At 40.7% G+C, this 17,078-nt stretch overlaps 1 protein-coding gene across 8 annotated transcripts in view; it reads right to left on the reverse strand.

The window, feature by feature from the left end:
• The window catches only part of ADD3 (adducin 3), a 92,108-nt gene that overhangs the window by 26,230 nt on the left and 48,800 nt on the right, over positions 1-17,078 (reverse strand). The window contains exon 1 of one of the 8 annotated variants that reach the window (XM_064716433.1): positions 2,710-2,957. The exons of 6 other annotated variants lie outside the window; for them this stretch is intronic. The gene's annotated coding sequence lies outside the window, so the exon portion shown is untranslated. Of the gene's footprint in view, positions 1-2,709; positions 2,958-17,078 lie in introns of those variants that run through there. One more of the 8 variants, XM_064716436.1, reaches the window with a different exon arrangement.

Here is a 17,078-nt window from a genome sequence, read left to right on the forward strand (position 1 = left end):
AGAGAAAAAGAAAACATCATCTGGGATGCAACATTATCCAGCTGCATACACAGAGCTCCCAGGAGGTACCTGGCATGCTGGATGAACATACCATGTTCTGGGATGTATAATTCACATCCTGGAAACAAGCTCCATGAACTCTGATGGCTTCATTCCAGAGGCTGAGGAAACACATTGGTGAGTTTTGCATGTGCTGCTCGGGTGCAGTAGGAGTTCATTCGGCATTTGCTGACTGACCTCTGGAAAGCCTGGGATGTGGGATCAGTTTGGGGATGCTGGGAAGTAAACGGAGTTTGCTTCAAGGAAGTGAGAGTTTGGGAACAATCTGCTAGAAGTATGAAAGGAGTTTAAGTTTTTCTAAAGACTTAACTCTTGGGATGGTGTCTGGGAATCTGACCACCACTTAGGAAAAATACTCTTATAAATGTAACTGTGTATTATGTCTCTGCTCCACTGCCCTGTGTGTACCTTCCCTTTCCCCCGTGCCAAAAAATGGTCAGTTTTAAGAAGAAAAAGAAAAAAAGCATCAGGAGAAAACATAAGACCATGAAATCACTGGCTAAATGCCACAAGGTAAGAAAAACTCAAGACCAGACCTGTCGGCCTTCACTGCTCTCCATCTGTGTTGGGATAAGAACCTCCATCTGAACCAGAACAGACACCTTCCATCACTTGCAGGTAACTAAAACCAGTCTAGAAAGCCAGATAGCAAGAACCTTGCTTGAACTGGTGACCAGCTGTAACTCCTGTTCTTTTCCTCCTTCCCTGGAGTTGTCTTATCTGACCATTTATTTGCCTAAAACCTGACCTGTTAACCCCAAGTAAGAGACTTGCTCAGCTGCTGATCGACTCAGTTGGCTGGATCAACTACACGCATGTCTGAACTTCAAAACACATTTATTGTTATTATTATAGGTTTATAGGACATAATTAGTTCAAGTCCATTACTTTACAATTCATTCTTACAGTGACAGAAAAGCCCATTCATCTGTAAAAATGGCACAAATATGACTGGCAATACCCAAAATCCACGAAAGAGATTTTTCTAATTGCCTTGGACTTTAGTTTTTCCTCTTTCCTTTCAGCCTGGTTTGTTACCTCTAGCCATTAAGATTACAACACTGAAGTCCTTGTAGTACAAAACCCCTCCATTACTGAACATAATATGGGTGTTGGGTCCAGTTGTTCTTATTAGGTCTGGTTCAATGCCCGCTCTGTTGGGCCCAGGCTGACTCTCATATAACCCCTACTGTTTCCTGGAAAATTTTCAAACAAATCAACCATTCTTTTATTATTTATTTGCATCTTCAACTGTTGTTTTTTGTTTTTTTTTTTTAAGAAAGAGGATATTTGTTAAAAATGCCAGCAGCTTTAGGGGATCAAAAAATTAATATCTCCTTCTCAGCATAGAACCAGCATTAAGACAAAAGTATTTACAGGAAATCCAGATCTCAATATTTATGAATTGTGATAGAGGATCCTCTCCTCCACTTTTGTTTTTTTTTTTTTTTTTTAGATTATATGTGTGTGATACTTGTGCCTAGAGAAGAAATCAACTTTGCTGCAAGGCTACTTTTGGCTTCCATCCCCTCCAATGCTGTTTATGAATCAAAAAAAAGTGAGCTACCACCTTCCTGAACAGTACTAGCTAACATTACTTATGCATGCTCCAGACTAATTGCAGACACTGAGGCACAGGTAGAAATGAGAGACCCTACAGCAACAAGACACTGTATCTAGACTGGTCAGAACAGAGAAACATACACAGAAATCAAATATAAACTCAGATCTGATTCCATCCTGGTGAGAGCCATCACTCCTGGTCTGCTGAGGCACACATTTTAGCTCTCATTTTGACCTAACATGCACATGCTGACACGCTAAAAAGAGATTCAAAGTTAAAGAAGAGCCCACACTTGGGCTCACAGTTTTCCCACACTTTGTTCAACTGCTCCAATTTGGCCTAACTAAGAACTGAAATTCAAAATGGATAAATTTTTGTTGCACAGAATCCTCATCTCCGCTGAAAATACTTGTAAGGACCTGTAAAACAAAAGAGCTCACAAGGTCTTGCTACAATGTAACTTGTTAATCTAACACCACTTCCCCCTCCGGGCTCTGCCCTCCTGGTTCATGCTGAACTGAATTCTGATACAAAAGAAAACAGGTCGTGTCCTCCAGTGCTTTGATGCCTTATATAGCTCATGGGTTTGGCTTCCATATCCTGCTCTGTATTTCAAACCCGTAACTGGGCTACAGAGAAAGTAGAACATACCCCCTCTGCCAGGAAGCTGTTTATCTCTCTACTTAGGAGTTAGTCTCATTTAATGAAAGCTTCAATTTGTTTTTCCAGGAACTCGGAACTGCTGATTTTAGGTTGCAACATTGCATCCTGAGCATCCCCATCTGACACTTTGTAAAATCTAGGTAACCTACTGCGTTGCTTTCGTCGCAATAACTATTTTCAATGTCAAATCACAAAAATAATAATGAGGTCAGAGAAACAAGAAGTACTAAAGTAAAAAAAAAGTGCAGGAGACCAAATGAGAGGAAAATTTATATTGGGAAAGAACCCCCCAGAAAGCACTGACTTGATATATTTATATCTTTCATAATGCACTGAATGTATATAAAAATAAATACCACCAGACAGAATAACAGTGAAAGGACCAAATTATTAGATCACCTAGCAACAGAACATTAACCTACCTTTTATGCTGATCTTTTCTGGCTGGTTTCAGACATCTCCATTTTCTTTATGCAGTGCAATCCATCTTACTGAGAGTTCCCAGCACTGCAAGCCAGCAGTGTGTGCACAGCATCATTAACTGCTGTGGCTGATTTGGGGTCTGGGCCGCCCCTCATCGGAGCAGCTCCTCTCAGGAGCACGTTCAGCTGCTCTGCTCCTGCAATTTCTCGCCTGCTTGTTTTTAAGGAACAGGCTGCTCTCTCTCCCCCCCACCCCCCTCCAATATCTTGTCTGCCAGGAGACTTGTTGGAAGCAAACTGGGCGTCTCTTGATCTCAGTTCCAGCCTCCCCATGAAACAGGTTCCAGTCTGAATCAAAGACTTGGCTTTAGCAAACACCGTCAGCTGCCTACGTCAGCTGGCAGCAGCACACACACTTCAGGAATATGGGGGAACGGTTCAGAGGGATGGGGAAATATGTAGGGGAATGTGGACTGACAAGAGGGTCACCAATGTTATTTTCTGGCACTAGAAAGTTAACTGTTCGTCCTTCCTTCTACATATTTTAGTAATGACACACAAATGAATAATTGCAACCCTTTTAAGGCAAAAACCAAAATTTGAATAAGCACCTCAAAATTAAATTAATTCTGAAATTCCCCTAATGGGGACATCAAATACCATAAATATCCAAGTTGAAAAAGTTCATTTTTCTTTTTATCTTACAACGGATTTGGGATTTCCTTACTTTACACATTGTTCAGGTGAGTAAGATGTGTGTTCAGATGCTAGTATTTCCTAAACTCAATTTGTGGAACTGGAAATAACTAGATAGGTAGCACTTGTTCAAAATTTTATTAACTGATTTTACTAATATACAGGAATTCCTTACACTAGTACTCAAGCCAAATGACACCATCAAATTGACACAAATTAATTTGCATTTAAAAATAGCCATATCTTCTCCCAGCCTGCCCAGCCATTCAATCTTTTCCCCTTTATCACATCTTCAGATTCATATCAGGAAATGCCTGTAAGGGTTTTTTTAAGTTGGTTTGTTTTTTTTTTTTTAATGGATTCATTTTCAGCTGTATCATTTACCCTGGCAGTTAGCTGCATATCTACACAAATGTTTGTTCTGAAATAAAGATAATGATGATACAGGAGTGTCAAACACCATTGCTTCCAGTAGCAATGCAGCCATAAACAATTTGTCATACTGCAGCCCAAACTGGTTACTAATCAAATAGTCTAATCCAGCATTGCACATTTAAGTCCCTCTGCTTTTAAACAGAGCAAGGTAATAAAATGATTATCTCTTTTCAGACACCACATTAAAGAGACTGTATGGCATCAAGATATATTTTTTCCTAAGAAATAAGCATTTGAGTGCATTTGAACCTTGTTTTCGTGTTGCTGTGCTAAATCTAAAGCATTATTTTTTCCCAGTTACATCATGCAATGTTAAAATCAACACAAATAGTCAAGCTGTGCAACTCACACTTTACTCAGTGTAAACTGGAACAGAGCCAGACACACTTTATTGTCAAGAAGTGAGAACTAAGTGGGTCGCTGACAGCCACACAGAACATGAGAATTTGAGGCCTGCAGCTTTACCTTTAACTGCAGGGATGATGTTTTTTCTCTGTTAAGGAAGGTTCCTTATAATGCACTCAGCCTGTAGCAGGTGCAGCCTGCACCTCCACATTTGCAGCCTGGCCTGCCAACATTTTTCAGCACAAGTGGGGAAAAAACTTCCGGAGCCCAGAATGCTGGTTTGATGTATCCAATATGCTCCACCACATGGCCATAAATGCTATTTGCATGTGTTGAGTCTCATAAATGAACTTGCATGCTTAACCCTGTAGACCCAAACTATTTCCTTCACTGCTGCATCAGTTTTTCATGTAAAAAAAGGGAGGGAACCCTTGATAAGCAAATTATCCTGTCATCCTTTTCTGAGAGTCAGTATGATAAAAGACAATGCCAGTCTCAGAAGCACAACCCTGGGAGTTCACCTCCAAGGTCCACCCTGCCCATGTGGAACCTCTTGTGCCAAGGAAAGGCAGTACATGACCAGGATGTTGCCATCACTGCATTGCATGACACCTGAGCAGCCAGCAGTGTAATGGTTTCCTTGCTCTGCTCTGTGAATGTTTCCTTGCTTTACACAAAAACCGTCAAGATTGTGCAGACCTTATGAACACTTTGAGATTATCATGTTCTGTACACAAAACATGCAAGTCAGAACAAACCCAGTCACACATGCAAAACAGTCACAGAAAAGTAGCAGAGGAGGAATACAGTTTGTTGGTGAAACAATTCACACAGGTGACAATGAAAAACACTTTATTTTTAAAGACTCACCCCTGCTTATCTACATAATCACTTCTACTTAAGTCACCTAAAAATATTTCACGAGTTAGCAGACAACAGAGAGCTAAATTAAAAGATTACGTTCTGGTAGCACTTATCCGTATTAAGCTGTGAAAGTAGGCACACACACACAGCCCACACACAGAGACAATGGCTGAACAATGTCCCTGTGTCACCTGGAAGACATGAAACCTGGGCTCCTCTACCGTATAAAATAAGAACTCTGTGAAAAGAAAACTTAACTGGAAAAGCTGATGGCAGTCCCAGCCTTCCATATTTCGCAACACTCTCCCTCTCCCTCTCTTGCAAAGTCTCCAGCTTCCTCTGGTGACTTTTTTATTGGGCTGTCCCTGACCTGCACAGATGCAGGGGAAAACAATTCTGCTTTATATACAAATCTACATAAGGTTATGGAGTAGAAGAAAGAAGTCTGTTATGCAAATACTTATTTTGAAATCCATTGATTCACATCAACCTGGATAGAGCCATTTGGAGTAACAAGGACTACTCCCAGCAATCTGCAGGAGCTCTCCTGGGTCACTGGTACAATGTGTGACATTGGAGAGCAGGGAAACCTCTTATCAGTCCCAGGGCACATGAAAAGTCTTGGTGATTTATGGCAGTTTGATTATCCTGAGAAATGTCAGACCAAAGCAGCTGCCTCCTGGGTTTTGCTGGAGGGTCAGAGGCTGCAATGGTGGGCAATCCAGATGATCGACACGAGGCAACTGCTGGATTTTACAAATATTTACACCAACAACCAATCTTGTGTATGGTAGCACACAGCTAAACCTTTTTATAGCCCAAACCCCTGGAGATCCTCTCTCTTCACAGCAAATCCTGACCTTTAGCACCACTGACAGCTCAGTGTAGACCCTGTTAAGACCACCACCATGCACTGACCATACAGAATTGCAGCACAACGCCCTCCATAACTCACAAGTGAGCACTGGGAAACCTGGCCAGCAGCTAATCTCAGTAGGACAATTGTAACTGGAAACTTGAAGGAAAGATGAAATTGTGCCAGGTCTTCGATCATACACTCTTCAGGACAAATTGTATCTTTATTAATATTATGCACCACACCCAGCACAACTCTCCCCAGTTCATCCTGGGATCTCTGAATCACTCTGCCATAAATTTTATACAAAGAGCAACAACATAATCACATTAATACACCAATATCAGCTTGACCATGTCAAAATAAACTGGCTAGCCTCTCAAAAAAGGAATTTTAACATTTTACTGACTTATATACCATTCTCACATTAAACAGAAAACAAGAGCATTTCAAAAAGCTGATTTATGATAGTTGTGGTTAAAAACTCAAAATATTTTAGATAAAACAACACAACTACGTATATTGATTTCACATATGAAGAAGAGGCTTAGTGTAATGTTACGGCTGTCTTAAGGTTTTTAACTAGAATTTACAGATAATAATTTTAGGGATTGATGAAAGTGTGAGACAAATGACGCCAGCCAAGCCCAGGCCTGACTGTGCAGCAGGCACATTGCCACTGACTGGCCATGAGCAAGTGAAAAAACCTTAGGCATTGTGAGAAAAGAACTATATCCCCTTGTTCTAATAAATGCTTAAAAAAAGACAAGTTCAAATTGAGCTGTAGAGGGAAGGCTCTGTTAATAGGACTAACAGCTTATGTCGGCCATGAGATGGCACAAGGGACAAAAATCTGTAAATCACTATTCACAGATTATGCCGAGAGTGTCTTTTCTCACCCCATTCAAGGCTCCAAGACTTTCTTTTTTCTCCATTACTAAAATTAGTCTTGCTTTAGCATATGGGACATTTTTTCCCCTTCTTGGTCCATTTATAAACAAATGTTTGTGACTGTCAAAACATAACAAGGGAAAAGTGAACAAACAGAGAATTTGATGGAGGCTATAGCTCCATCCCTAATACTTAAAAAATGATCATCTTTAGAGGACTTAAGTTACACATACCTTATGCTACAATTTTTCATGTTTTCCTGGCTGCCTTGAGGCAATCCTGCCCCTCCCAGTGCACATGTTTCAGTCCTCCACCTCTGAAAATACCATTCCCTAATTGTGCTAAGCACATCTCTCCATGAAGCTTGACTCTACAGTGGTTACACAAAGGCATGAGGGTTAAAAAAAATCTGGGGGGGAGAGCAGGGGAAAGTGTGGAGCAGAGCAGGGCCAAGGACCTGCCTGACCTACTCAAAAGTTCAAAAGGCAACTACTTTATTAGCTACGTTCACAGCATGTTGCTTTAATTATCCTTCCCAGGGAAATCCCTAGGATTTACAGTAGTGAGAAACACTTCTTCTGTATATAGTCACATGGTTAATATTGTCTTCAGCTTGCTTGAAAATAACTAAACCCCCCCCACAAACTACCCAACTAGCACATGCAGAAAGTTTCGCATGCATTCAAAGTTTAACCTATACAAATATGCACATCAATCTCAATTGACTTGGCCTGAATTTGACCTCCTTCTTGTCTCTGCCACCTTTTGCTCATGGTATTAGAAAAGAAAATTGAATTTAGAGAGCCGAAGGTCTTCTACACCTTCAGGAATGGAAAACTATTCCACTGAATTTCAAGCAATCCCAGTTAATGGCAGAGGGTCACTTTGGATTTAACCACAGCACTGAACAGAGAAGCAGATGTGCCCAGAGCAGCAGCCAGCACATCTCTGAAAAAGTGCTGAAGATTTACTAACAAAAGCTTTGGTAAGACAAACAGTGAGGGGTAGGGTGAGTCAGCATCAAGCCCAGTAGTAAGAGCAGTATTTTAAAAGTCAAAAGCAGAATACATAAATATTTCATAATTAGGTTACTATTATTTTCCAGTACAAGCAAGCAATTATGCACTGTTATCCCATAATTCTCCTCCTCCATCATCACTAGTAAGCCCTGGAAACTTGGATAAAATAAAGACACTCCACAGCAAACTACTCTGGTACTAAAGAGCATGGATGCATCCTGCCATGCTACACAAAATCATGGGGACTTGCACACATCTGTGATTGTTCTTAGAATGGAACACCAGCTGACACTGAACACTTGTCCTAGAGACTCAAACCATCCTCTCCTTTGATCTCAGTTGCATGAAGCATGAATATTTCATGTCTAAAGAGGAGATGGTCCAATGTACTGAGAACTTCGGCCAAGGTGGTACAAGCAACCATCCACCCCAGACTGCTTCAGAAGACACTCACTTTATACTGCAGCATTGTCAAGCAAGTGAACAATGAAGAAAAGCTTCCTGCTTTCTCCTCTAACCAGGGACTTGAAGAAGCTGCAGCACCAGTAGCCCAGAATTCCAGTTGCAAAGATTCTGTTATAATTTTGAAAGCATGTGCAGTCTTTGATCAGTCCCATGCAGCACTAAAGACTCTCCCTCAAATCCTTCCCCAAACAATTCTTTCAATTTTGGCTTCTACTGGCTTTTTTTGTTGTTTGTAATTTCAAGAATATTCTGAAGCCAACAAATATATTAGATGGATCTGTCTTCTAGTTAACTAAATACTTAAGAGTAATTTTATTTGAATTTCCAAAGCTCATAAGTAAACCTGGCTTGAAAATACTGTTGGCTTGTTTGCAAATAAACCTGTGTATGTTTATATTGGGTGGAAGTATCTGACACCTTACCCATGGGCTGAATTCAGAGCCTGAAATGTAGAGGCAAATTCTTTCCTCAACTCTAACATTAAGAATTAAAAGCAACATATTTAAAAGTCAATTAGTGATTTTTAGAAAAATGACATTATGTTCTGAGCTTTGGTGATGCTTTTTTCCCCTCAATATTTGAATAACTAATGGAAATGATCCTAGGTAAACAGCTTTTCACCTTACACCATAAGAAAATTATTGATGATACAAAAAAATGTCTGAGGCTATGGAGAGACAATCTACTTGATGAATAAAGGTAAGTAACATCTTTTCTAGGTTTTCCAGGGGTTTTTTTCACTTTTGTGTTGGGTGCTTCGTGAGTTTTTTATAAACATCTGTGAAAACCTAATACTTTTCAAAGAATTAAAGATCTCCATGCAAGAACATGCCCAAAAAATACCACAAAACTGTGCTGAATAGTAGGTGATTAGATGCTTGCCAAGGGCTCCTTCATGACAGCTCCCACAGATGTGCTGGAATGCTGTGGAGGACAGCACTGACCCAGGGCAGCCAGAGCTCTGAGCTCTGCCTTAACCACAGTGGGGATAAGGAGGAACCACATCTTTTTTTTGGAACTCATTTCTTAATCCAAAGAGGAAAAAGGGAATCTGCAGGACTGATCTGGTCTTGGGAGTTTGATCTCAAAGGTTTCTGGAGGAATAGGAGTAGGTGCTGCTTTTAGAGTTTGGCAGTACTTAAATTTATTTTTTTCCTGTAAGATGTGTTCCTCTAACTTGCTAATTTATTGCAGCATTTTGGGCAGGGAGATAGCTGGATTTCTATTTTTATTTTAATTACTGAGTGATGCTTCCAGTGTGCACTGAAACAAGCATGTAAGATACCATTTGGGGGTTGCTGTGGGTTTATAATTTTGTTCTTTTTTAATTCTCTGGCAAATTGCTAAGGAATTTTGATTTTGGCCTACCTCATCAGTACATGTTCTCTCTCTGTGATAAATTATCAAAACTAATCAAAGTTTGTACTGAAAAGCAGTCAGTATGATGTGATGAAAGCATGCAAAGTTTTGTGTTATAAGAACAGACTTTTTCTTGAGACTTCTGGCTTCAAACTCAGAGAAGTGGAATTCATAATGAGAAACACTCCTACCTGGCACACAACCCCCGTCCCTCAGAGAGTGCAATTATACAATTATGCTGGATGAAACTTGAAGAAAGGTTTTCATTACATCTATCCTGTGTTCATTTTCATGTCATATTTAACATGTTGTTTGTGTGATACTGGACTGGGAGATCAGTGGTTTCTAGAAGACTAAAATGGATGGTTTATTTTTTTGAAGTTATTTTTAACTGTCACATTCATGAGGCACTGGATATGAAGCCTTTAACAATTATACATCTGATATATAAATAGCAAAACATAAGAAATAAGTAAACAAACAAAGCTATCCCTTCCTGGCCACTCCTGGCATGGTGCAGCAGGTTGTGGGCATGCCTGGCTGTCCTAAGGTAAATCAGCAGCCATCCTGAGCTAACAGCACATTCCACCTTTTCATTCTCTGTTAGAAGCTGTCTCTCACAACAATAAGTTCTCCAAGTTGGCTGTTTCATTCTTGTGTCCACAAAAAGTAAGTGCTGCCTTGTGTAATTATGACAGCACTTTCACAAGTTCAGAAACACAATGCCTTAATGTTACTTGTCTATTTAAGATTGTAATATTTTATACACCTAAAAGGTTTTTGCCCCTTTTGCAGGAAATACGTTTTAGTCTTTAAAACCGAGAATTTTAATTATCTCTTGATTCTGCAAACTTGTGATTGAGTTCAGTTAATTATCTACACTTAACCTGGACTTTCTTTTAGTCAGTGCCCTATAATCAGATGGACTGAGCAACTTGTGCTTCAGGTACTGAGGATGCTGCTCAGCATCAAAATCTTTAACCAGATATCAGCTTCTGTAAAGCACAAGCAAATGATGTTTTTACCTTTGTACCACATTTGGCTTAAAGTAAGCAATAGGTTCAAAAGTTAAGTGGCAGGAATGAATACATGCACAGCAAGATCAGGTAAGATATCACTTTCATAGAGCAGCAAGTGAACAAGCAGTACCTGGACCTCTCTCTGACCTGCAGCATGAGCCCAGACACAGATCCAGTCATTTAAAATAACCTCCCATGATAATTAAGCTGAAGTTGTGAACAAGCATAATTCTGCAAACATGGACTATGAAAGGGGAACCTGGATATAGAAGAGTCAATAATTTTCTTTCTTCTTAATAAGTTCTGTTTGTGCCAAAGGTGGGAGTACTTCTGAAACATGAACAAAGGAATAGGTATGTTTGGAAATTTAAATCTGTAGGTTAAATTTAAAAACAGCATGTACCCTCATAGCATACTAAAGGCCAGCCAGTGTTAAAACTGCTATCTATAAATAGCATAAGTTCATTGTTCTGAGAGGAGACCAGCACTAAAAATTTTCCAGATGCCAGTGAGCAATGACCCAAGTTAGCTCTACCTGAGCAATAAAAGCACTTGACAAAAATGAGAAATGTACTGCTAGGGGTTGAATTTGGTTTTGTGCTCTCTCCTTCCATTTCCAATCGCATCATTACCACTAACAGAAAGATAAGTCAATTCAAATAATGACACTCAAGTGATCCCATGTAAAAAAAAAAAAAACAAACAAAAAACCCCCACATTTTTGTTGTTATTCTTACATCTCATTTGACCTCCTCAGTACAACCATGAAAAATACAAGGGGGGGAAAGAGGAAAAACAAAAGACCAAACCAAAAATCTGAACAAATTGCTGCACAGGCTCAGAATATCAGTTAAGAAATATAGCTGCTCTGAAACATTTAAAGAGAATACAAAAGGGCCTCTACAATAGTATAACCTTTGCCTCTGTCTGCCAGCATCACAGTTTACATGGTTTCCATGGAAACCCTCTGCAAACATACGAATGTGCTTGTTGCATTAGATGTTGAACAGAAAATCCTTTGTGGCAACTCTGGAGGGCCATGGCCAGTGCCAACCTCCCAGAGGAATAATGCCCTTCACTATGCCTTGCCCAGCAGGCTCATGACACACTCGCTCACATGGCACAGCTGCTGCCACCGCTTGTTTTTCCCCAACTGATAAAAAAAGAAAAAAAAAAACCCAAAGAAATATGTGCACAACATAACTATTAAATATTTCCTCCTTCATGGAGAGCCCGTTTTGCTTTCACCATACTGACAGCAAAGTCTTTGGTTCTGGACTCTCAGAAGCAATGCAGGAACTGTTCTGTGAGGACTGGCTGGGAGGCTTCCAGCAGGGCATTGGGAATACATTTGCATATTGAGTAGATAGCTACCCAGGAAGGGGATGCCACAATTCTTCATTATTATGTGCTTTGAGAAAAACACATTAAAAAATACACATAAAACCTCAGCATGCAATAGGTACACCAGTCCAGAATATAAAACTTAGTTTCATCACGTTGTTATTTCTCATTATGGGAAGACCAGCTGACCTACAAATAACTCACTGGAGGGGCTCATCTTTCAGCCCTGGAGGCAGGAAAATTCTACCCAGGACAGTGAAGTGTCATCAGGAGAGGTGGTTTCTTTTTTTGTTGTTGTTAGGGATATGTGTGTAAGTGAAAGCTGAGGAACTAAAAAACGGGTTTCTGCTTTACAAAAGAGGAGTATTGCTACTGGCAAACATCTGGCTGTTGTGTGCCTTCTGGATTTTCTAAAAATTCATGTCCACTCTGTAGCTCTACATGTTTTACCAGCACTGAAATATGAGTGCTTCTAATAAAAATGCACCTTCAAGACCAGCAGCATACATACCTGGAACATACCTTGTCTGTAGGCTAAAACATTGCCTTACATCCTTACTCTGAAAAAACAAATTTTTGGTACAGCAAAATAGACATTAGAAAAAGCTTATTCAGCCAGAGAGTGGTTGGGCAGTGGAATAGCTCCCCAGGGCAGTGGTCACAGCACCAAGTCTGACAGAGTTCAAGAAATGCTTGGACAATGCTCTTGGGCACATTGTGTGATTCTGGGGGATGTTTCTTTGCAGGGCTAAGAATTGGACTAGATTTTTGTGTGTCCCTTCCAACTCAGTCTGTTCTGTCATGCTGGGATCTGACTTCTGAGATATCAATGGCATAATCTACCTAATTGTTCATCGATGTGCACAGCTTCAGGGGGATGACCCTCAGGGAGGATGACACCTCCAAAGGCCACATTTAAGATCAAAGTCTTTGGACCCTGCATGGGATGGGAAATGACTGTGCCATTCCATGTAGAACTGGGGAGGTCAGCACACTTCTGCTTGTGACCAGACTCTTCACCTGCCACTCAGCCATTTCCAGCCACTTTTACTGCCAGTGGCAAAACCCAGCAATGCAACGGTTTTGTCTTAAAAGCTGAAGAATGAAGGAAAACAGATTTTATACTAGAAAGAGAAAACAAACTGAACACTTTCGACTTTGCCAGCTCTCTGTTTTTGTGTTTACTTCTTTCCCTTTCCCAGAGAGGGCCCTGAGGGGAAGCGCTCCCTGCTCCCTCATGGCCACCCTCACCTCACACCCGCCGCCAGCCCAGGCCCCAAGGCAGCAGCTGCCAAATTAACTCTGAGGGCAGCCAATCTCTGCTTTTAGCCTCGCCTGCAGAACACAGGACCGCGGGGGTCACTCAAAGCCCGTGTTGTTCCAATGCTCTAATAACCCATTGTTCCCCTGCGGCCGCCTCAGCGAGATAAAACGAAAGGCCGCGTTTTCAGAGGGTAAGCGAATTCCCGCTGCCAGCCAAGGGCTCGGCCTCACATGGGGCCAGCCCATCCTGCGGCTCGGCGGGGACCTGGTGGGTTTGTTTTCGTTAGTGGGGGTTTGCAGGAACATCTGCTCAGTGAAGGGATGGTGTGGGTCTCGCCATCGCCTTCCCCACAGGGCTGTGCGAAGCCGTGTTCGCTCCCTCTGCACTCAGTAAAGATACTGCAGTGACAGTCCCACGGCTAAAATCTGGCTCCTACCTGCTGGATACGGGTTTATAATCTGCTTCCTACCTGAGGTTGCAGAAGGATTGACAATCTAATGGTCGCTACTGTAAGTTTCACAGGAGAGAGGAGCCACAGCATGGGCTCAGGGCAGAGAGCCCCAGCACCAGGGCTGAAGCACCCCCAGCATCACATCCACCAGACTCCAGGTACACAACGTGTAAGTACTGGGATGGGAGAATGGACACAACAGGCAGAAATTAATCCAACAATACAGGAAATTGTAAGATTGAAAAGTCACTCGTTTTATATTTTCACCACATCCTCTCGTCCAGTAATGAAGTTCACTGAACATCATTAACATTCCGCTAATGAGACATCCAACTGCCCAGAGCAGCAATAACGAACGTGAGCTCTGTTTCCACCAAATCTACCAGAAAGATTTGTAAGGGTCTGCTTTCCCACTGACACGAACACATGACTCCCATTAGCCTTAATAAAGGAAGAGTGCATTCAGTGGGAGAGAAACTTCCCAAGGTTGCATAACTGAACTGCAGCATTCTCAAGACACAGTATAGACTGCTAAGAGAAGCTAGCAGTCCCAAAACTACAGGGACAGGCCAAATTCTTCCATTACTTTCCCATTAACTTTTATCATAGTTCAGACTTCCTTGCTTTAGGCAGTGAGAGTACTCAAAGCTTTTTTTATGACAGAAAAAGGGAAACGTAGATTTTTTAATGAAAAAGCAAATCAGACAGTGGGATGTTTAAATTCTATTTTTAGGCTGAAATAAATTAACTTCAGATATGGACTTTCTCAATGCATTGTCCCTACATACTATTCTTGACTCCACGGTATATTAATTCTTACTTTTCTAACAATGCAAATTTGTTGACAGGATGACAGGTTAAAGTTTATCTTTCAGGCTGCTTCCCTTGCCCCAGTCACAAAAATCTAGTTATGTCAATTTATGTCCCTTTCAGTGTTCAGTGAGGCGAGGAAATGGAGTGGAGTGCCAGAATGTGGAAACAATGCAAAAAAACTAATGCCAGAACTTAGTATCTGCCTCCTAGGCTAAGCTCTGCTCACCCTCACAAAGCTTTGGGATTAATATTGTGTATCTCAAAACTATGCTCAAGAAAAACCTTCATTCCAGATGTTGAAAGCATGATTAATCTACTCAAAATTAGAAGCCTTTTGTTCATCCTTTCTCCCCAGTTTATATATTTTAAAATACTTGGGTACTTAGCTCTTGTTTTTTTTTCTTTGACCAGGGTGCATGTATGCTTTTGGATACTAGAAAATTGAATTTAATAGACTACTTAAAACTAGTTGGTCATGCCTTTACCATACGAATCTCTCTGATTCTGGTGTAATGAAAGAATCTGATGTAATTTAAGAAATTCAATACAATTGTAGCATACATTAATGAAGGCTGCCTCATGCACTCTGCTATAGCTTTAAATGAGAATAGACTTCTCTATTATCTATCACACTGCAATGACTAATATGGGAGAATGTCTAGTCTGCTACTACTCACACACATGATAAAAACTCATTAGCACACATACTCACAGAAGCTGAACTACTTTGATACAGTAAAGAGAGATGGGGAACTACATCTCTCTTTACAATTGCTGTAACTGTGTGACCAGTAATGAGCTGTTTCAGAGAGCCATGTGTTCAAACATATCAAGATTACCTACCTATAAAAAACCTCCAAACCAACAGCAATTAAAAAAACAACTACAAACCAAACTCAACCACAAACCAAAATATAAGTGATTCATTTTATTTCACAGACTTAAAACCTCAAAGGTACAGGGACCCATGGTACTGCAGCACAGTGCAATCAGCCCTGTGCCCCATGTGGCTGTGTTCACTTTAGCTGCCAACAAACACTCAAAACTCTGAGCCCAGTCCTACTGAGTCTGGTGTTCTCCTTGGCTTAAGCAGAAGTGAAAATCAGATCTCATTTCCTAAAAAGCACCAAAACAAAAAACCAACAAACCCATCCCATAATATACAGAATGACCAATGCTAACAGACTGATTTATGGATACATGATACTAACTGCACTAGAAAACTCCATTCAAACAGAGAAACTGTAACTCACCAGTCATGTCACAACACTGAAGATAAAAATCATGCTGGTGTCAAATAGAAGACACTCAAATTACAAGACAACTATCTGCAGCATCCATCCCCAACCATTCTGTCAAACACACAACTGCAATAGCACAAAGCATCTTTATGACAGGAATAAAAGGCTCTTTAAATGCTCCTTTTATTTTTTATTGAATGAACCCACTCTTACACAAAGTTCACTCAACGATGTCTCGAGCTTTAGCACTGCCAAATCCTGTATTTCATTAGTCAACTATGGCTTGTCAGTCACACACAGAACAATCTGAAGTATTTATTGACTGCATACAATTTCTTCATGTAGTAAGTCAGGTGGTTGTTTAAGACACTGAACTTATTACTATATTGATAAATGTAGTTGTCAGGACAAGAATCTTTTCAGTGTTACACCACAGCTGACCAAACATTTCCCCGCTCCAAGTTACTGGCAAAACTCAAAGGGAGTTAAAAACCAAAGCGACAGACTCCTCCCAGGCAGTGTTAGTTTCAGCATTTTCTGTAGCTGACTCTTCTCACAGATCAAATCAGTGCCTCCCTCCAAGGAAGCACACTGCACCACACCTCCCAATTGTTTTAGAAGCACATATATACAAAGACCACAGTTGAAAAAGATACCATCAGACCTGGCGAGTCCAGAGAAATCTTGTCCTAAATATTTTTCAAGTTTATTCATGAGAAAAGGGTGGAGAAAGAAACCACAGCTGAAAGATTCACAAACATGAACTCATTTACAGGTTTGCAAAGCAAATCACGCCACCAACCTGTCACGTACCCCACAGAAAAGCACAGTGCAGACAGTCTGGATCAAGATACTCACTGTCGGATGAATTAAATTGCCCAGCTCCTCTGTGAGTTCCTTAAAACTGGCTGGATTTTTTTGCCACTCTTAATCTCACAGTCAGACAGGCACTAGATTAAAGTGAAGGCAGAGCAGAGAACAACCAGTCTCTAACCTTTAACAACTTCTTACATGCTGGGGTAATTAAGAACACTGTTCTCATACACTGTTTATTGCCTTGAAAGGATCACCAGTTGGTTGCTGGCCATAAAAACAACTGTCGCTCTATAATTCCTTAAATATTTACTAACAACATACACCAGAGTGCAAACCCCATAACTCTATTCTTGATACTCAGACCTTTCTGTCCAAACACAAATTGACAAAAAGACCTTCTGGCAAAACCACTCCAGAATGCTTTTACTCTTTGGTTTTGAAGCAGAGATCTGCCTTTTTCCCCTCCCTACACCACCACCCACTCTTCCAAA

Source organism: Zonotrichia leucophrys, chromosome 6 (genome assembly GCF_028769735.1).
Source record: "Zonotrichia leucophrys gambelii isolate GWCS_2022_RI chromosome 6, RI_Zleu_2.0, whole genome shotgun sequence".
Lineage (NCBI taxonomy): Eukaryota > Metazoa > Chordata > Aves > Passeriformes > Passerellidae > Zonotrichia > Zonotrichia leucophrys.